At 44.5% G+C, this 22,056-nt stretch overlaps 1 long non-coding RNA gene across 1 annotated transcript; it reads right to left on the bottom strand.

Annotated features, from left to right (window-relative positions):
• Positions 1-230: 230 nt before the first annotated feature.
• Positions 231-21,997, bottom strand: LOC108283487. Its single transcript, XR_001816852.2, has 3 exons — positions 21,910-21,997; positions 7,467-7,588; positions 231-427 (listed from the first exon to the last, which is right to left on the bottom strand). It is a non-coding gene; the product is annotated as an uncharacterized LOC108283487 (long non-coding RNA).
• Between the last annotated feature and the right edge of the window lie 59 nt (positions 21,998-22,056).

Below are 22,056 nucleotides of genomic sequence, written 5' to 3'. Positions count from 1 at the left end.
ATGATAACAGCAATTTGTTTAAAATAAGCCAGAAAAAAACATATGCAGAGACACATGACGTGAGAGCGGTGAACGTCGATCATGATGGAGGCAGATAATTGGCACGTGGCATTCCATGACATATTTCTAATTCTGTGTATTTTTTTAATTCCCAAAGTAAAAAGTAAAGGTTTCGCTATGTTAAAAAGTGATTTATCTCAGTTCATCTGCCTCAGAAAATGCCACACTCATATATTAGTATAATTTTATTCTACATTCTATGAAAACTGGATGCTTCCCATACTACATCAAAAGCAAGAAAATGACCCCCTCAGGATCTGGATGGTTGCTTGCTTTGGGTTCCCAACCCAGATGACACTCCTCTCTCAGTGGCTTTTTCTCAGGGCACTTCCCTCTTGAGCAACTTTCTTCTCAGGTCAACTATTCACTGAAATGGAAATGTAATGAATCACTGGAAAGTATTCACATATTTTTTTCCTAGTATTTCAAACTGTAACATCATACTCTATATGTCTGTACCTTTCTCTCTACTTCTCTCATCCTTGTCTTCAGTAAGTATCCACTTTTCTTGATGCTAACTCCTTTCTTTTTCACTTGTTTTTTTTTAATAGACAGAAGGTCTTGCTCTGTTGCCCAGGCTGGAGTGCAGTGGCACCATCATAGCTCCCTGCAGTCTCAATCTACTGGGCTCAAGTGATCCTCCCACCTCAGCCTCCTGAGTAGCTAAGACTGCAGGCATGCGCCACCACACCCAGCAAATTTTTTTTCTGTATAGACAGTACCTCCTACATTGCCCAGGCTGGTCTCAAACTCCTGGGCTCAAGGAATCCTCTCACCTCAGCTTCCCAAATTGCTAGGATTGCAGGCATGAGCCACTATGAACATCCGCCAACTCCTTTAATTAATATGAATATTTGGAGAGAGAGATCCAAGATGGCTGATCACTAGCAGCTCGGGATTGCAGCTCCCACTGAAAGAGCAGAGAACGAGAGGATGCCACACTTTCAGATCAATTTTTGTTGCTCACACACCAGGAGATTCCCAGCGGAGGAGCCCCACGTGTCGCCGGCGTGACTCTTGAGGCTGGTGAGGTGGTTTTGCCGCTGCCTTGGTGTGGGGGTTCTTGGTGCAGAGTCAGAAAAGCACCATCAATCTTAAAGCCGCTGTTTTGGCCGGAGCAGTGGGTTGCTCAGATTCTAGCGCTGGGAATCAACAAGTTGGACGTCCATTCAGAAACCCAACTATAAAGACGGTAATTATAAAGACCACAGATGGATAAATTTGTAATGAAGGGAAGAAACCAGCCTAAAAAGGCTGAGAATACCCAAAATCAGAATGCCTCTCCCTCTACAGGGGATCACAGTTCCTCATCAGAAACAGAACAAGGCCTGATGGAGAAAGACCGTGTTCCATTAGCAGAAGCTGGCTTTAAAAAGTGGATGATAAGAAACTTTTGGGAATTAAAAGAACTTGTTCTAACCCAATGCAAAGAAACCAAGAACTTTGAAAAAAGGTTTGAAGAAATGTTAACAATAACACACAATTTAGAGAGGAATATAAGTGAATTAATGGAGCTGAAAAATACAACACGAGAATTTCACGAACTATGCACAAGTTTTAACAGACGAATTGATTATGCAGAAGAAAAGATATCAGAGGTCGAAGACCAACTTTATGAAATAAAACAAAAGGACAAGATTAGAGAAAAAAGGATAAAAAAGAATGAGCAAAGTCTCCAAGAAATATGGGACTATGTGAAAAGACCTAATCTACGTTTGATAGGTGTACCTGAATGTGACGAAGAGAATCAATCCAAGCTGGAAAATACGCTTCAGGATAAAACTTTCCCAACCTAGCAAGGCAGGACAATATTCAACTCCAGGAAATACAGAGAACACCACAAAAATATTCCTCAAGAAGACCAACCTCAAGGCACATAATCGCCAGATTCACCAGGGTTGAAATGCAAGAGAAAATACTGAGGGCAGCCAGAGAGAAAGGTCAGGTTACCCATAAAGGGAAGCCTATCAGACTCACAGCAGATCTCTCAGTAGAAACCCTACAAGCCAGAAGAGAGTGGGGGCCAATATTCAACATCCTTAAAGAAAAGAACTTTCAACCCAGAATTTTACATCCAGCCAAACTAAGCTTCATAAGCGAAGGAAAAATAAAATCTTTTGTGAACAAGCAAGCACTCAGAGATTTCATCACCACCAGGCCTGCTTTACAAGAGCTTCTGAAAAAACCACTACAAATAGAAAGGAACAACCAGTATCAGCCTTTCTAAAAAATACCAAAAAATAAAGAACATCAACATAATTAAGAAATTGCATCAACTAATGGGCAAAACAGCCAGCTAACATTAAATGACAGTCTAAATTTAAATCGACTAAATCCCCCAATCCAAAGACACAGACAGGCAAAAAAAGCTAAGACCCATTGGTATGCTACATCCAGATCCATCTCACATGCAAGGATACATAAAGACTCAAAACAAAGGTATGGTGAAAAATTTACCAACCAAATGGAGAGCTAAAATAAATAAATAGAAAGCAGGAGTTGCAATTTTTGCTGATAAAATAGATTTCCATGCAACGAAGATCAAAAGAAGCAAAGAAGGATATTACATAAAGATAAAAGGATCAATGTAACACGAAGAGCTAAAGATCCTAAACATATATGCACCCAACACAGAAATACCCAGATATATAAGACTTACAGGGAGACTTGGACCCCCACACAATAATAGCAGGAGACTTCAACATCAATATTAGATAGATCAATGAGACAGAATGTTAACATCGATATCCAGGACTTGAACTCAGATCTGGAACAAGTAGACTTAATTAACATTCATAGAACTCTCCACTTTAAATACACAAAATATACACTCTTATCAGTACTACATCACACGTATTTACAGGTTTAAATGAAATATTGGTTGGCTGCTTGTTAATTATTTTCTTCCCTCATTATTTTATTTTTTTTATTTATTTTTTTATGTCTCTATTATTAAACACAATTATAGGCATACCCAGTTTTGGACTGCATTCTAGCCCAGGCAATAAAGCAACACCCCTGTTCTCTCTCCCTCTTCCTCTTCCTCTTTCTTCCTTTCCTTTATTCTTTTTCTTTTTATTCTTTTTCTTTCTTTCTCTCCTTCTTCAAAAAAAAAAAATTAATATGAATATTTGCCCTGTTCCTTCTAGAGATTTCAGAGGCAATTTGACCCCAGGCCATGGCATTGGGTAGGAAAGTTAGCCTCTTTGAGGCTCAAATTCTTCATTTATAAAATGTGGCTAGCATAGAGCTACCACATGGGTCATGAAGAGAACTGCAAAGGATAACATGTGTGCTCCTATTCTTTGCATGTGTGGTACGTTGTGGGTGCTCAAGAAATAGAACTTTTCTTCCACTGTGGTTGTGCGTGCCCCAGAAAACCCCAGAAGAGGCCCCAGTGCTGGCACAGCAAGACACTTAGGACCCAAAATCTGGACATGAGACCTGAACAGTGTGACTTTGGTGAGTGGCAGAATTGTTGCACTTGGTAGCATAAGTTGTTTTGGAATTTGATGTAGTTAGAGATATAAAAGGCAATCATCTGACAATCCTATGCTCTCGCGATACACAGCTGAACACGTGGTCCCAGACATCTGCCCCCACAGATGTAACCCACTTCCTGCCTTCCTCTCTCTATCCACCTCTATTCCTTCCCATTCTCCTTCCTCTTTTCATCCTCTCATGTAAATGGAAATCATAGTAACACTCTGAGGTTGTGATGTAGGTCAAAGTAGATGTGTCTAAAAGTGCTTTAACTCTAACATGCTATATAGGAAGTTATGTTTTATTATCTTATTTTTCAGAACAAGAACTATTCTATATGTGTTACATGCCATCAGTTAAGTGCGGGGTTGGTTTATTTGGGATGTTTTGGTTCTGACTGCTGTGCACACTCCAGTCCCTAAGGCAATCAGTAGTATTTTGAGAGCCTCGCTGGCCTCCCTGCATGACTGGGATAGAGACATGATTCTCCCAAGAGGTGACTCTCCTCCTGGAGCATGCTACCTAGATCTGCACAGGTGCGAAGTGGCTCAACTACAAATTAACACCTGGCACTCAGTGTGTCTGCCCTTGTAAGTGTTGGTGTGGGGATTGTATCAGAAACCCTATGTGTTTCCCTTGCCCTGACATACAAGACTTGTCTCTCCAGATTGACAGGTACACACCCCTCTGGCTGAACCTCAGTTTCAACAACTCTGGGAGACCCTTTGAGGTGCCCCCAGGACACCGTTGGGGTTTCAGTAATAGGGTTTCACTTCCCACCCTGATTTGTGAACCTGTTGAGAAATAAGATAAAAGACCAAGTGGTTAGAAGCAAAAATATTACATTCGCCATTGATGAAGTTTAGGTTGGAAGGCCTGACTTGTATCTCTTGGCAAATGGAACCTCAGTTTTAGGTGCAGCCCTTTCATAGGAGTGCTGGGCCAGGGAAAGCTTCCACCTTGGCCAGAGCCTGCCTGAAGGAGCTGAGCAGAGCCTGTGCTCACAGCAGATGAGTACTCCCAGGACGAAGACATGAGGTTCTGAGTCATGCTCCCAGTTTTTCCTCCGAAATTCACCAGGTAGAGAAAGAACTCTGACATGGGCCAGCGCTAGCCAAGAAGTGTTCCTGTCCCACAAAGTCTTCTCAGGGCAAATGTTTATAGAGTGACAAGTTCCCTCAAGAGGGACATCTGGTCACCCTGTAATCTATTCTATTCTGCAGAATAACTAAAACACGCTCTTCCATGCCTTGTCTGGTGTTTACCAAAAACCAAAACTATGTGCTGGCATTCACACCTCCCACCACTGCAGTCACTCCTTCCGTTTACCTAGCATCCAGCACCCACTCACCACCCGCTGTAGTCTGAGGGCACACACAGTATCCTGGCTTGAGCCTGGCATTTCCTTTTAAACTGCTTCAGGGATGCAACCTGCTTCTCTTTTGTTCTTACACAGACAGTTCTGTTGGCAGCTTCCATATCTTTGGACCTCTGTATCATTAAGTATCACACGGCCCCACAACAACAATAAATGGAAAACCTAATCCTCATGTGTGTGTTTTTAAAAGTCCATTCCATTTAAATGAGTCATACCATTAAGTCAACACACAGATTCGCTTTAAACCCTAAGTCACTTACATAAATCCCCAGGGGTTCACTGTGACCCTATATAAGACTTCTTCCTTGTTCTGCAAACTTTCGTTCTTGGATTACACATTTCCACGGATAACTGCCAACTCCTCCCTTTGCCCTCAGTCCTCTGAGTGTGTGTGAGAGAGAGAGAGAGAGAGAGAGAGTGTGTGTGTGTGTGTGTGTGTGTGTGCACGCGCGCAGGCGCAAGCACATGTGTATTTTATGTCAGCATCTTGGTCCTGCAAATAAAAGTCACCTTTCCTGTTTTCTCAGCAACTTGAATCAATTCCAGTTTTCCACTTTCCCATTAGTGTTCGGTGTGTATGCTTTGCTGAATTGGTCAAAGAAGCTTCCCACTCTGCAGAACTTTTGGAAGGCGCCTAAGGTAGAGAGCATTACACTGGGAAAAAACGAAGCTTTCTGATTCTTCAGAGACTCAGCCTCCTCCTTTGAGGACCCAGCTGCTGGTCAGGTGTTTAGAAACCGGCAGGCAGTCTATGCTTTCACGGTCTTTCTCAAAACACTTTATGCTTTCTTCCACTACGTACAACCATCTACATTTTAATGACTTGCTTCTCTTTCTCCTTCCCTGCTCTGTGAATTCCTCCAAGGCAGAAACTCTGTGCTAGCCAGTTATGATGGCTCAAGCCTATAATCCCAGCTACTCAAGAGCCTAATCACTTGAGACCAGGAGTTTGAAACCAGCCTTGGCAACACAATGGAACACTCATCTCTAAAAAAGAAAAAGGGGGAAAAAAGCCTGTGTTCTATTCTTCTTTTGATTCATTTCAGTTAGTTCCTGACTCTTAGTGCGAGCTCAGTTAATATTTGAGAAAAGGTAAAGCAAAAGAAAGAAGCAAGGGAGGCCAGACAGGAGAGAGGTCCCAGCACCCTTGAATATGCTGGCACTCCCTGTAGAAAGCTGGTCCTACCTGTTTCCCTGTGGCCGGCTCCTTCTCTCTCTCTCATTCATATATCCATTCAGCATCACCCCCTCAGAATGTCCTTTCCTGACATCCTCCTTAAAGGAGCCACCACACAGTCATGGTCTATTTTACTTTCCTGTTTTATTTACTTTGTAGCTCTTTGTGATCTGAAATTACTTAATTGTGTGTTTATTTATTGCCTGACTCTCTCCACTATGATGTAAGCTCCATGAAGTACAATAGCTTCAGGATCTTAAATAGTGCTTGGCACATGATAAGTGCCTAACAAGAGTCCATTAAAGCTGGACACAGTGGCTCATGCCTATAATCCCAGCACTTTGGGAGGCCAAGGCCGGTGGATCACCTGAAGTCAGGAGTTTGAGACCAGCCTGATCAATATGGTGAAACTCCATCTCTACTAAAAATACAAAATTAGCCAGGCATGGTGGTGGGTGCCCGTAATCCCAGCTACTTCGGAGGTTGAGGTGGGAGAATTGCTTGAATTTAGGAGGCAGAGGTTGCAGTGAGCCAAGATCGCACCACTGCACTGCAGCCTGGGCAGCAAGAGTGAAACTCAGTCTCAAAAAAAAAAAAAAGTGGGGGGTCAATTGAATGAATAAACAGAGAAAGAGAGGAAGACAGGCAGGCTCCCCTCTCCCTTTTGCCAACTTGAATTGACATCTTAAAATGCAGAACAGACCAAAAAAAAAAAAAAACTGTTTTTCTGTCCTTTGCTGACATGTCCACCTGGCTCTTTAACATGGACTGCAGGGCCCAGAAGACATCTTTACTGGAAGAGCAGTTCAAGATGCAGAACATCGTTAGGAATGTGGTGATCCTTGGGCACAGAGCCCTTCTAGAAATGGTTCCAGCCACTCTACCTGTGTTCACTCTACAGACTGAGCTTCTGAAAGGATGGTGAGGAACATAGGTTTCACAGACACCCACAGGTATTTAAGCAGAGGTGGGGGCTACTGCTGACATATCATGGCACATGGGAACATGTGGCACTACAAGACCTCAGGAGGCCCTGGAGCCAGACTTGGCCAGCCAGGGGGCGGGGGCTGCTGCACTGCTGCTCTTCTAGCTGCACTGTCCTCATCTCTCCTCTGTGCATCTGCTTCCTGCTCTCTCACTGCAGACCTGTGCATGGGAGCCAAATACGGCTGCTCAAGAACCTCACAGGCCCATTTCCCAACTCCACAGGGGAAAATCTGGTGAGTCCAGCTTGGGTTCAATGTCTACATCTTGTCCGCTCAGCTATGAAGGGAAGAGGGTCACACTGCATGGGTGTGGCATCTGGTACAAGGTTCAGAAAAAGGGGTATGTGGTTGGGGATCACCCAAAGACATTTCCCATCTTTACCTTAGTCAACAGATGGTGTGCTCAGACTCCAGTATCTGAGAAGCAGTTTATGGTCATTGCCCTTCAAATGTCCAGATGTTTTCCATTTGTCTTCTCTGTCATTAGCTGACAATCACCTGGCACTGGAAGCATAAAATATAAGAGGCTGCCCTCTGAAATATTTGCTGGGTCACAAAGGGCATTAAACACTTGTTTCCAGTGTTAGGGAAGCTAAAACAGAGGTCGTGGTTCAATGACAGAGAAATGTTTAATGTCTAAATTGGTCTGAGGAAGCCAAATGCTGCAGAAATCCTGTGGGCAGCTTTCCATCTTCCTCTTTCACGAGTGTCAGGGCCTGAGAAAACAACTATTGGAATGTATCCACTTAAGTCCAACCACTTCAACAAAACAAGATAGAATATATTCTGAATGCAATCCAAACACACCTCTCCATGGGTAATTAATGAAGCCAGCTCATGCAGCCTTATGCCTCCTGCAATGACTACTTCTGACTCATTCCATTGGTTTTCTGGCTTTATAGCCCAGGTGTATGTGTTGTAAGGTGACATTAGGTGAGATCATACCCTGTTTGTTTTTTTTTTAATACTTGGTATTTTTCAGCTGAATTTATGTTTAAGAAACTGTTCCTCTGTTGAGGGAAGCTTGTTGATGGACTGGAAGAGAGATAGGAGGAAGAGGGGCATAAAATAATGTGGCTTCAAAGAGAGATGCGGTTCTGCACATTAAAATAAGAAACTGGTTTAACTGTGTACAGAGACACATTTCCAAAGATGATGTCTCCTGTGGAGACATATTCCTACCCTGAGAATATTAGCATATGTAACCTAGTGTGTCCACCACTGAACTGACTTATTGAGAGGTTTGGGGCCAGTTCTGTCTGGTTCCATCTTGCCCAGGTACTATTCCATGAAGACCTTCTAGGTGACCAAGTCTTCAGTCCTGGGGCTTCTCAGTGCCCTGGACCATTGGACGGGTAAGGGTGGATTTTCACATGATATGGGAGGGGCAGAGGGCTGAACAAAGCCCTACGGCACAGGTGGTTGTCTTTGGGCCTGGCTAGTCATCACAGTGACTGCAGGCCATGAGCAGTGTTCACCATAGGCAAATGGGACATCTAATCTATGTCCTTAGGACCAGTGAGGGTCTCCAGGAGTGTGGAGCTAATGGGCTACAGTCCTTGTTTCAGTAGAAGAAAACTATCTCTCCTTCCGTCCTTGGGGTCCTTACCCTCTCCCTGTACCCTGGCCTGTGGAATGCTTAGTCTGGAGAGCAGAGCTCTCTTTGCAATTTTGCAGTTATTCAGCAAGCTGTTTCTGTGTTACACCTGCACTGATGACTTTTGAACTTAAACACTACAAATGTGGCTCTTTAATTCTCTACTTCAAGAGTGACATCCTTCCCCTAAAGCAATGGATGACTCATATCTAATTTTCTGGGCTAGGAGGAAGATCATCAGAGTACAAGTGAAGAAAATCAGAGGACACAAAGCTGGAAGAGGTGTGGTGGGTGAGAACACAGAGTGAATTATTTACAACATTAACCCACTTCATATATAGCATCAGGTATTGTGCCTGTATGTAAGGTTTGTTATTGTGGAGTTGTGTATTCTTAGTCACATGGTTTCTCAGAGGGCTGCAGTACAGACATGTAGACCTCACATGGAGGGGAAAGCAGGAAAACTACTGGACTTGGCTTGGTTCCACAGACTCTGGGCTGAACTGTGGATGTCCTGCTGCAGAGTTGAGCAGAGAACCTGGATCTTGGGATATGTACCAGGGTGGGACAATTCTGAGACATGTTCTATACCAGCTCTGTCCAATAGGAATATACTGAGAGTCACATGTGTAATTTTACATTTCCTAGTAGCCACAGTTTTAAAAAGCAAAATGAAACAGGTGAAATTAATTTTAATATTAATATATTTGTTTAACCTAGTCTATCTAAAATATTATGTCAATGTGGTAAACAACATTGACCAGATGTTTTACATTATATATATACTGTTAGAAATCCAATGTGTATTTTACATTTGGAGTGCAACTCAATTCTTACTAACTACACTTCAAATGCTCAGGGGGCACCAGTGGCTAGTGGCTACCATATTACAGGTGAGGAAAGCTCTATTCTGTTTCTCACAGGTTCCCAGTGAGTTTGAGCCCCAGTTGCCCACAGTGGTAATCTTCTGATGAATGCCCCCATCTATATTTCCTATCCTTCCCTGAAGGCCACCACTCCCTTGCCAATGCTTCCTGGGATCGTCCATCAAATGAACTACTTGCTTTCAACTCCTTGCCTCCAAGTCAGCTTCTGGGAAATCCAACCTAAGACATGATGGTTCTAAGTCCATAAGCACTAAGGGTTCCACGTCTTCTGTTAGTTAACTTGTCATTTTTGAACTTTCTATTATTTTATCATGGAGTAAATACTTGCTAAAAGTTACAGTCGGGTGTATTCTGTATTGTGACAACCCAGGGGAAGGGTCTGCCCATTCTTGAGCCTGAACAGCAAAGGAGAGAACAACGTCCCCTTCCCTCAGGCCAAAGTGGTGGTAGCAGTAGCAGCGCCCAAGGAAATAGCTGTGCTTAGCAGAGGGGTGACCCCTCAAGTGTCAGCAATAGCAATGTGCCTGGGCGACAAGGAGACTGGGGCAGCAGAACACAAAGGACTCATCTTGCTTTCATATAAGATGGCCCTGGGGACCCTCAGATAGGCCAGAGGACAGTTTCCAGTCACCGGACCAAGGGGACGAAGTACTAGTTACCAAAATTTTATGTTTAAAAGGGAATTTAAATTTTTGTAAATATAGATGGTAAGGTCAGGACACCCTGGTCACAAATGCATTCATTCTCTTTTTTGTTTTGTTTTGTTTTGTTTTGTTTTTTGAGACACAGTCTTGCTGTGTCACCTAGGCTGGAATGAAGTGGTACAATCTCCATTCACTGTAATCTTTGCATCCTGGGTTCAAGTGAGTGTCCTATCTTGGCCTCCCGAGTAGCTGGGGCAACAGGTACATGCCATCACACCCGCCTAATTTTTTTGGTGGTTTGGTTTTGTTTTGTTTTGTTTTAGAGACAGGGTTTCACCATTTTGGCCAGGCTGGTCTTGAACTCCTGGCCTCAAGCAATCCATCCACCCACCTCGGCCTCCCAAAGTGCTGGGATTACAGACATGAGCCACCTCGCCTGGCTCCAAGTGAATTAATTCTCAATCTGTTGTTTCAGTCAGGATGACTTCAGAGAATCCTCTGTCCATGCCTCTGAAAACAACAAGAAAAACAATGACCAGCTGAGATGCAGATCAGCTCTGGCACTGTTCATAAATTCTCCTAGAAGAGGTACATTCTAAGGAGCGGGAACATGACTTACAATGATGCCAAACACCACCTGACACATAACACAGCCCTGTGAGGGTGTGGAGCAAAGATGAAACAGCAGTTTCATGTCAGCAAGCACTAAATATTTCTAGAACAAACCTGACCCCAAAATGTCTACATCTACATATATTAACAAAATATTATGTGATTTATTTATCCAGAAACTGGAAATTTCCTTTCTGCTCATTTGTACTTTGTCTCCAATTCTCTTATGCAAAATGGAATACTCTTTTGAGAATCCAGCTGATTATCCAGGCACATTTTCTCCAGAGCTCTCATCTCTCCAAATAAAGGCCAATATATTTCAACCTCCACTAGCCAACATAATAAATGAACAAAATATTACACAGAAGACAAGTCTAACTTTATGGCCTTATTTTTTTTTTTTACCTCCCCAAAACACGTGCCTCATCATCTTTTCCAAAAAGTGAATTTAAAACAATAATACTAACATTTCATTTTGGCTTCCACAGCACACTTCACTAACTCTCTCTAAAGTCACCAGTGACTCCCTATCCTAATACCCAAGGTCTTCGCTTGGTTCTCTTCCTACCTGAATTTTGTGCAGCATTCAACATATTGAACAACCTTTTCTTTGTTCACTCCATTGCAATAAATATTTATTAGTACCTACTATAAGCCAAGCACTGTTGGCTTTTAGACATCCTAAATTACTTTCCAAAGAGCCCCTGATAATATATACACTGAGAGACGCACACTCATCTGCTGAAAGAAGCATACCTAGAAAAAGTACAATGGAATAATTTTTCTCATGAAACAAGAGCAAAATGCTACTCCTATTAAAAGGGGGTTGACATGCTTTTCATTGCTTTAGGAACTACCCATAGTTGAAATAAACAGAAAGATTCTAAGGAACTGCAGGTCATTGACAGAGGTAAACTAATTTTGACAGCAATCCAGATAATTACAAGTGGTTGGTTTAGGGGCTTTAAAGCTGTCACCAAGCAGTTTAAAACATAGGAAGCAAGCTCACTGCCTAGAAGTTGAGGAGCTGCAAATTAATCCCTAAATTTAGCATCCTGATATGGCTGAAAGCAAACTAGGTGCATAGTTGCCCAATCAGAAACACAGAATCAACTCACTTAGCAACAGCAAATTATGTTTCTGCTCAGAAGGTAGGTCAACAGGTACAGGCATTGCCCAGAGGACACTCACCCAGGGAGGAAGTCTGGGGCTGGGTTTCCTCAAGGAAGCATGGTTGAAAGAAGAAACTGCATTGTAGCTGAGAGAACTCAAGGTCATCATCAAGAAGATGGTGCTGACAAGTTTCAGATCTGAAAGATGAATTAATAATGATTCTATGTCTCAAGAATAATGAAATCGTGATCACTACTCATATCTGCTGCCTGTATGGTATATGTAGAAACTAGGCAGTCTCCAGCCTTCACCTCAGTCAATGAGATAAGATGTTGCTCTTTCTCTTTAAATGTCTTTCCCAATATTCCACCTTTACCCCTCTTCTCCTGTTTAAGCTATTTTCCTAGGTGGATGAGGAACCTGGGGCATGGAGCATTTAGGTAACTTGCCTGAACCCGAACAGTGAGTAATAAGACTACAAGAAGAGACTCAAGCCCAAATAAGGGAAGGCTGAAAACTAGAGAATGAGGCGTGAGTCAGAAACCACAGAGAAGGTCAAGATAGAGGATGGGGCGAAGAATGGGATGGTGCAGGTGGGTTAGAGCTAAAACCAGGAGGAACTACAGAACACTGAAAAATTCTCCTCTGGCTATTCCCTGGCGTATCCCAGAAAAAAGAATGGTTGTTGAGAGGAACCATGGAAGTAATAGGAAAAGTATGCTGACATAAATGGGTTAAAAATGACTTCCGATTGAGGCCAGGCGCAGTGGCTCACGCCTGTAATCCCAGCACTTGGGAAGCCAAGGAGGGGACAGATCACCAGAGGTCAGGAGTTCAAGACCAGCCTGGCAGACATGGTGAAACCCCGTCTCTACTAAAAATACAAAAAAATTAGCTGGGCATGGTGGCAGGTGCCTGTAATTCCAGCTACTTGGGAGGCTATGGCAGGAGAATCACTTGAACCAGGAAGTTGGAGGTTGCAGATCACACCATTGCACTCCAGTCTGGGTGACGAGTGAAACTCTGCCTCAAAAAAAAAAAAAAAAAATGACCTCCGATACAGTGAGTCATCATTTAACATGTATTTACTGAACACCTACCATATGTCAGGCTCTGGTCTAGGACCAGCATTGAAAAAGTAGATAAAATGCTCTGGAAGTGTGAGTACAGAGGCTTAGAGTTGGGCACACTCAAAAACCACTAGGCCAAGCCAAGCACCATGGCTCATCCCTAAAATCCCAGCACTTTGGAAGGCCAAGGCAGAAGGGTCACTTGAGCCCAGGAGATCAAGACCAGAAGGTCAAGGTAGCAGTAAGCCTTATTCACACCACTGCACTCCAGCCTGGATGACAGAGTGAGACCTTGTCTCAAAGAAAAATAAAAATCACAAGGCCAACCATATCTCCTGGTTTTTCAGGGTTTTTTTTTAGAGACAGAGTCTTATTCTGTCATCCAGGCGGGAGTGTAGTGGCGCAATCATAACTCACTGTAGCCTTTAACTACTGGGCTCAAGGAACCTTCCCGCTTCAGCCTCCCAAGCAGCTAGGACTACAGGTGCAGACAGGGTCTCACTATGTTGCCCAGGCTGGTCTTAAACTTCTGGCCTCAAGTGATTCTCCTGCCGTGGCCTCCCAAAAGCACTGGAATTACAGGCATGAGCCACCATGCCCAGCCACCTTCTCATTTTTAAATTACCTTCTATGACTCCCTCACCAAAATAATAATAATACACACACACACATATATGAATACACACACAATTACCGATTGTAGTGATGGTTGTACAATTCTGTGAATATAGTTAAAACCATTGAATTGTATACTTTAAATTGTATATGTATAAATGTATACTTAAATTGTTTGGTATGTATATTATATCTCAATAAAACGTTACCAGAAAAATAATAACTACCATTGCTTGGGCTTCCAAAGAATTTTTTAGGTAAAATATTTTATTAAAGAACAATTTAAATATATATAAAACAAGTGTTATGGTTTGAATGGGTAGCCTCCAAAATGCAGGTGTTGCCAATATGACAGTAGTAAGAGGTGGGGCTTTTAAAAGGTAATTAGAGCATGAGGGCACCTCTCTTAGGAATAAAATTGGTGCTCTTATAAAATGGCTTCATATAAGGAATTCATTCCTCTTGCTCTTCTACCTTCCACCATATGAAAACTCAGCATTTCTCCTCGCTGAAGAATGCAGCAATAAGGCACCATCTTGGAAGCAGAGAGCAGCCCTCACCAGACACCAATGCTGGTGCTTTGATCTTGAACTTTCAGCCTCCAGAACTGCTTGAAATTCTTCTGACCCCACGCCTTTGGGGCTAGTCTGGAATATATGCCTTTCCTTTATATTTCTAAGACACATCTCTGTTTGCTTCTGTGATCTTTTAGAGTGAAGGCATCTTTTCTTATTCATGAATATTCCATTCTTGATCTTTCTATATACAGTGTCCCCTTAGCAGCAAATACGTCCTTTAAATGGATGAAATTCTCTAGCACATGCACTCAAACCATGGCTTCTCCCTAGTGAGAGGCCTAGGCTTTGGGAAGCAATAGAGATGATGGTGGAAGTAACAGCTCAGTACTTATAGCCAGCAGGCACACATCCTCATCCCATCATTTTGGATTTTTCCAAAGAATTTTTTTAATTGGTCTAGGGGGGACTTGGATGTCCATTCCCAAGTGATTCTATTAAATAGCCTAGACTGAGAACCACTGACTCCAGCCATGGGAATGGAAAGGGCAATGACTGATTTTGAGGGATGTCACCCTCAAAGAACATTAAAGGAGTAGCTCCTGAGAGTCTAGAGTGGGAGCGTCTAGGCTTTCAGGAGCCACTCCTTTAATATTCTTTTCTGAGGCTGGGCACAGTGGCTCGTGCCTATAATCCCAGCACTTTGGGAGGCCAAGGCAGGTGGATCACTTGAGCCCAGGAGTTCAAGACTAACCTGGGCAATATGGTAAAACCTCATCTCTATGAAAAATACAAAAATTAGCTGGGCATGGTGGTGCATGCCTGTAGTCCCAGTACCTTGGGAGGCTGAGGCAGGAGGATCACTTGAGCCCAGGAGGTTGAGGCTGCAGTGAGCTGATGTCATGGGATCCTGTGGGTGTCACTTCATCAGCTGGAAACCTCTGTGGCTGGTGGCACTTTTGCCTGAGTTTTTACTCGGGCCCACTGGGCTCGTTCCACCCACTCAGCTCAGCTTGCACTACTGGCCTGAATCTTATGCCTGCCAAGGGCAAGCCAGATGCAAGCAGAGAGGGGCATGTGAGTGAGCAAGTATGGGGCCCAGCCACTGAGCACGGCCAGGCACACTAGCACACTGGCTGTGGTGGGGCAGGCAGGTCCAAGCACCAGCACATGCGCCAGCTCCCTGTGAGGCTGTGCCTGGACCAGGTGTACTGCAAGCAGCTTCCATGGCTGGTGCTGAGGAATGTGATGGCACCTGGAAGCTTGGAGATGCCAGGAAACACAGAGCCCCAGAGAGGGTGTCATAGCCCTGGCTTGGGGAGCTCCTAGGTCTGGGATCCCCAAAGGGCTGCAGCTCTTCTCTCCTTCTTATTGCCTACAACATGGTGAGCAAGGGGCATTTCAGACCAGTTTGTGTTATAGCTCTTTTAGCCCAGCCATTCAGTGCATCCCAAGTTCTTGTCCTGTGTCCAGGAAGAACGAAGTACATGGACAAGTGGAGGGTGAGTAAGTCGAAGAGGAACTTACTGACAGAACAGCTCAGAGGAAACCACAGTGGATTGCTCCTCTCCACAGGCAGGGTGTCCCAATGATTGTTCAGCTCTGAGCAGAGAGGAGGCCCACAGTAGGTATCTCCTCTCCAAAGGCAGGTTGTCCCAACAGTGTTCAGCTCTCAGCAGAGGAGACCCTAGAGTGGGTAGCTTCTCTCTGCAGCTGATAGTCCTGACTTCTGCCCAGCTTTCAGTAGAGAGAAGACCCTGGAATAGGTAGCTCCTCTCCACAGGCAGGTCTTCTGGACATCTGGAGTCTGGCTGAGTCCAGGGGTTTTTGTGGCTTCAGAGGTGAGGAAGTATATGCTGATTGGTTCATGGGTGGCTAGGGCTGGGCCTGCAAAAAGCACCATAAGTTCCCATTCTGGCCCATCAGCCTGGTCACCAGACTTCAGGCCATCCCTGGCTTGAAGGTGGGGCTTTACCAGGGACCCACCCCTTTCCAACCTGTCAGCCTCCTGCCACTGCCCATGCTTATTTGTGCTAAGGAGCACCTGCAGGTCCATGCTGGGCTGCCCTCAGTGCTCCTTCAACCTCCCTCCTGTGCTCCTCAGTGCCCAAAGTCTGGAGGGGAGCCAGGGCAGCAGGGGGCTGGCATGTCAGTGCTGCTCTGAGTATGCCCACACCCGGCTGGGTTGCAATAGCACCTGGGCTTCCTCAACTTTGCTCCAAAATCAGAGTAGGCACGGGAGCAGGGAGAGGCCAGGCAGCAGGAGCAGGCACTTCCGAGACCACAGGGTAAGGGGGTCTTCCTGGCCTCCAAGAGATACCTGGGTCCACAGCCATGGCTGGGTGGCTGCAGCTGTGCCTAGGAGGGCAGGGCTCCTGCTTGCTTCTGGCCCCCATGAGCACAGGGATGTCCAGATCTGAAGCCGTGCTGGGCAGTCGCTGCTGCACCTGGGGAACATAAGGCTCCCACTCTGCCAACTCAGAAGGGAGCAGGGCTTCCCCCTGTTCCCAGCTCCTGCCAGCTCTGTAGAGCCCACAGCCCTGGCCAAGCTGCTCCTAAGCTGGAACAGATACACCCATTCGTGAGGTTCAGGTTACAATGATTCTGAGAATGCTCAAGCATCCTAGCTTCTCTGAATCATTATGTCCTGAAGCACTTACCTCAGTCTACAACCAGTAATTAAGAACACTGGCCTTATTATCAAAGCTGAGCTGGATCTGCTGGATAATAATCCTGGATCTAATACTTGATGGGAGAATGACCTTGGGAAAATCATGTTTCTAAGCCTCGGATTTCTCATCTCTGAAGTTAGGGTAATAAAGCCTACCTGTAAGGACTGTTATAGGCCTTACATTCCCACTGTAGATGTAAAGTGCTTGGCTCAGAGTGAATGTGAAATAAATTGCTAGTGATTATTTCTTCCCAGGGAGTTGTAAGACTGGGAGATCTAGCCCCTCCTCCAATATCCCCCTGCTGCTATATGGGTGTGCAACCTCCAAACATTCAGGACTCAGCAGGTGCCTGCCTGCACTCTTCAAACCAGTATTCTAGGGGGAAGGCAAAGGGAATGATCCCTTCTCTTAGGTTCTTTCATCCGCCCCAGCAATGTCCTAGTCTTGGAGTGCACTAGCAAATATTGTCAGAGCATTTTCTCAGGTCCACGCCTGCCACCCTACACCTTCCTGGTCCTTCCTTCCTAAGCTGGGAGCCATTCCTGAAGACAGAGCCCCCAGGAGCCTTCACAAAGTCCCCGTACTGAAACATCTGAATTTCACCACATAATATCTTGCCATTAAAATCTAAGAGTGTCTGTCTCAGGACTGGCCATTTTTTCTTCCAACCATTTACAGAAATTTTATAATCCACAATTTATAATATAATTCCACAATTACCTGGAATAGAATTTGTTGCTCAATACAGCATCTGACATAGGGCAGGAAGTATGAAATAAATCATCAAGAAGTAGTTAAAGCTCCACCTGTTAAAATCCTCCCACCCAGCTAAAATACTTGGTGAATTCCTCTTTCATGCTGTTTAATGGTCAGAATGGTTTCCTCTTCCCTGCCTCTGAATTCTTGTTATCACTATCTTTATGGCATACTTACGAATTGATCCATGATTATACAGCTAATAATTGCCAAATCTAGGATCCAGCTGTACTGACTTGAATAGCATCTCCCCAAAATTCACATCTACTGGAACCTGGAATGTGAACTTACTTCAAAATATTGTCTTTGGCTGGCATGGTGGCTTATGCCTGCAATCCCAGCAATTTGGGAGGCTGAGGCAGGAGGATCGGTTGAGCCCAGGAGTTTGAAACCAGCCTGGTCAACATAACAAGACACTGTCTCTACAAAAGTAAAAATTTTTAAAAAATAGCTGAGCGTGGTGGCACATGTCTATATTCTCAGCTACTTGGGAGGCTAAAACTGCTCTGAGCCGTGATTATGCCATTGTACTCCAGCCTGGGTAACAGAGAAAGACCCTGTCTCAAAAGAAAAAGAAAATTGTCTTTGTGAATGTAATCAAATGAAGATAAGGTCATATTGAATTGGGATGGATCCTAAATCCGGTGACTAGTGGCCTTAAAAAGAAGGAAATGTGGAAACAGAAACACAGGAGGAGACACAGAGAAGAAGTCCTTGTGAAGATGGAGGCTGGGGTGAGAGTGATGGTGCCACAAGCCGAGGAATGCCAAGGATTGCCAGAAGCCACCAGAAGAAAGGAAGAGGCAAGGAAAGAGTCCTCCTTTGCAGCTTCAGAGAGAGCGTGGCCCTGCCAATTTTGGACTGCTAGCCTCCAGAACTGTGAGAGAATAAACATCTGTTATTTTTGGTAATTTGGTGTGATGGCCTTAGGAAACGAATACTCTGTCAGATGTCAGACACCCTCATGCTTAATGACTCTGATCCGCACCACGATGCTATGTGGCTTATGCTTGTAACACCTAAACTGTATCCTGCTCAGCACATTTCTCAGGTGCCTTCTATTTCACAGTAGGAGGCAGATGGAGCACTAGAAGTTGAGGGGGGATGGAGGCTGTTTTTAGGGATGAGGAAGAGGTAGGATTATTGCAAGGTAGTGGATGGGTGGGGCTGTTTTTCTGAAACTATGCCCAAGCTTCATTGTTAGCCAGACCCTGTGAGTTAGCAGAAAGAGGAAAATTAGTTTACTAATGAAAGAATTGTGATGCATTAGAAAACAAGAAGGATTGGAAGTTGCAAAGCCTGCCACAAACGAGCTCTGTGATTAGGCACATGGTATTCAGATGTGGCTGCTTAAGTTAGGCAATTCATCTTGGGAATGTTGACACATAGCCTGAAAAGCAAAATATTACTCTTTCTGCAATTAAAAAAACTCCCGGAATCCTTATTCATTCCCACCCAATTCCTGCCCCTTATTCTATAACTCCCAATTCTAACACAAAGCAGAAGTTAACTTTTTAGTTGACTAAATAAATAAGGGAATGAATACTGAGGATAGAAAAGGGTTGGAGGTATCAGAAATGAAATAATGGTCAAGGAAAGAAAAAGACTCAGATGTATAGTAAGGGCATGAAAGAATGTTCAAGAATCAAAGATGTCTGCCACTAATATTTGGTAATCAAAAGCCATTAACAGAAGCAAATGTGACAATATATTGATATCTGTTCAATCTTGGTAGTAAGCGTAGGGTGTTTGTAATATTCATAGTTTGGTGGGTTCAAAATGTTTCTTTTAAAAAAGAACAACAGTGCAGTAGCAACCTCAAAATAGCCAGATCAAAATGAGTGCATCAAATTGGCAGCATTCAATTCACTTGCTTTGATGGGTGAATCCTCTCCTTCATCAGCAGAACTGATTTGGTTGTGTTAAAAACAGTTCATTCCCACGCACAGATAGACCAATACAACCCTTTTGGAAAACACCTGCAAAAATGTATATGAAAAGCAATAAAATATTCATTTCCTTGGGCTTTGTACTCATGGTCCTGAGAATTTATGCAGGCAATGATAATGTGACGGGGAAAAAGGGTGAAAATATGTAAATTCTGTGACAATTTTTTAATAACAATGAACACTTGGGAACGATTTAAGGTTTCAGTGGGGAGTGCTCACCACTGCCCCGACCCTGGTCCCGCCACCCTAAGCTGTGCCTGGATGGTTGTGTGTAAGGAACAGGGCTGTGCTTTGGTCAAGGATAAGCCTAGGTAAACATCCACAGGCACTCAGCCAGTTTAGAGCACAGGCATATAACTCCACTCGTTATCACAGCCATGTAGCCATGACATGGGAAGGTCATCCCTTGGCTCTAAACCACTATTGCCTGTAAAAGATATAATTGCCCTGTTGACACTGTGCAGGCGCACTGGCAGAGACAGAGAGGGAGAGTAGAGCTGTCTGTCTTGCAGACGAACAGTGAGGAGCCAGGACAAAGCTCAGCTTGTGCACAGAGTAAGAGTATAGCTGCTGACCCTGAAGGCAAAGCCCACCACGCAGTTGTGTAGGGGTGCAGCTGTGTGGGGGTGCCGCTGGACTAAGCAGCCGAGACAGGGCAGACAGTGTAAACAACTAGTGCAAGAAAGCTGTTGATGAGAGTTGCTGCTGAATAAAATCTTCCACCTGCCTACGGTCCCCCTGGGTGTTTCTTCTGCTCATCCACCCACTCCCCTTGGACCTCAGCATGGGCTGGAACCTGACCCCAAGCATGACATTCGGGGAAGTGGTGACCCTGACAGTGTGGTAGCCTCCACCTGGTGTCTGCTTCTGCCCTTGCCCCTGCTGTCTACTCTCCACTCAGCAGCCAGAGTGATCCTTTCAAAATGAAATCAAACTGCTTCTTTGCTTCTCTTCAAAATGCTCCCATCACCCTCACTGCTCCACCCTGGTCTGAACCACCACCTCCTGGGGCCTGGATATAGCAATAGCTCCCTAACTAGTTTTCCCTCTTCCACCTCCTCTTCCCTTAGCACAAAAGTGAAAGTATTTCTTTTCAAATCACAAATCGGATCATGTCACTCAGCTCAGAAGCCTCTAGTGGCTTCCTGTCTGACTCAGCACAACCATATGACTCAGCATACAAGTTCATCTCCTTCTAGGCACACTAAGCCTTTTTGTTGGTTGCCGGCTGTACTCATAATGCTCTCTCCTTATATCCACACGACTCACTCCCTCACTTCCTTTACGCATAAATCAAATCCCTTATCTCAGTATTGACAAGCCAAGAGCAGACTACTCCAAAGTGAGCAGCTCGGTCATCGACCACCCTAGTTTAAATTTTAACAACCCACACAGCTTCATCCTACTTCCCTGTTTTATTTTTTCCTCTTAGCGTTTATCATCTTCTATATATTAAATAACTTACATATAGCTGGTCATGGGGGCTCACGCCTGTAATCCCAGCACTTTGGAAGGCCAAGGCAGGCAGATCACCTGAGGCCAGGAGTTCCAGACCAGTCTAACCAAAGTGGTGAAAACCCGTTTCTACTAAAAGTACAAAAATTAGCCAGGTGTGGTGGCACGCACCTGTAGTTCCAGCTACTCGGGAAGCTGAAGCAGGAGAATTGCTCGAACCCAGGAGGCGGAGGTTGCAGTGAGCAGAGATCGCGCCATTGTGCTCCATCCAGCCTGGGTGACAGAGCGAGACTCCATCTCAAAAGAATAAATAAATTAATTCATTTTAAAAACTTAGATATAGCCAGGTGTGGTGGCATGCGCCTATAATCCCAGCTACTTGGGAGGCTGAGGCAGGAGAATCACTTGAACCCGGGAGGCGGAGGTTGCAGTGAGTGGAGATCATGACACTGCACTCCAGCCTGCGTGACAGAGTGAGATTGTATTTCCAAATAAATAAATAAACTTAGATAAAAATTATTTAAGTGTCTACCTCGTCTGCCCCAAACACACATAGGTTAGAATATAAATTCCATGAAGAAAGGGGTTTTTATCAGCTGTTTTCCTAGCACCTAGAACAGTGTCTGGCACATAGCGGACATTCAAAAAACTTTTTTTTCTTTTCTTTCAAAAAATTTTTTTCTTTCAAAAATTTCTTCAGTATTTTAGTTACGCTGTTTGTGTGTATGCATGTGTACGTGTGTATGACTGCGTTTATATGTGACCAAAACAGTAACTGGCAAACACAGCATCAGGAAATTGCAGGGCAGGATCTGGGAAAAGGGGAGGAACCCGAAGGTACTGACAAGCCTAAACCGGACTCCCCCGAAGTGAACACGCAGCAAAGGCTGACAATGCCAGCTGCCTGGGCACTGACGGATCCCACCCACGGAAACATTACCTTATGGGGAAGCTAACCCGGGCCACTCGCCGAAGACCTGCGCAGGCGTGGCTTGAGAAGCTGCCTGCTGTGGGCGGAGCCACCCGAAAGGCTCCGGTCGGGGGCGGGAACAGGAACGGCCTGGTGGGTGCCGCCGATAGGCTGCCG

The sequence above is a fragment of the Cebus imitator genome, unplaced genomic scaffold (assembly GCF_001604975.1).
Source record: "Cebus imitator isolate Cc_AM_T3 unplaced genomic scaffold, Cebus_imitator-1.0 Scaffold261, whole genome shotgun sequence".
Lineage (NCBI taxonomy): Eukaryota > Metazoa > Chordata > Mammalia > Primates > Cebidae > Cebus > Cebus imitator.
This window is presented reverse-complemented; position numbering and strand designations above follow the sequence as displayed.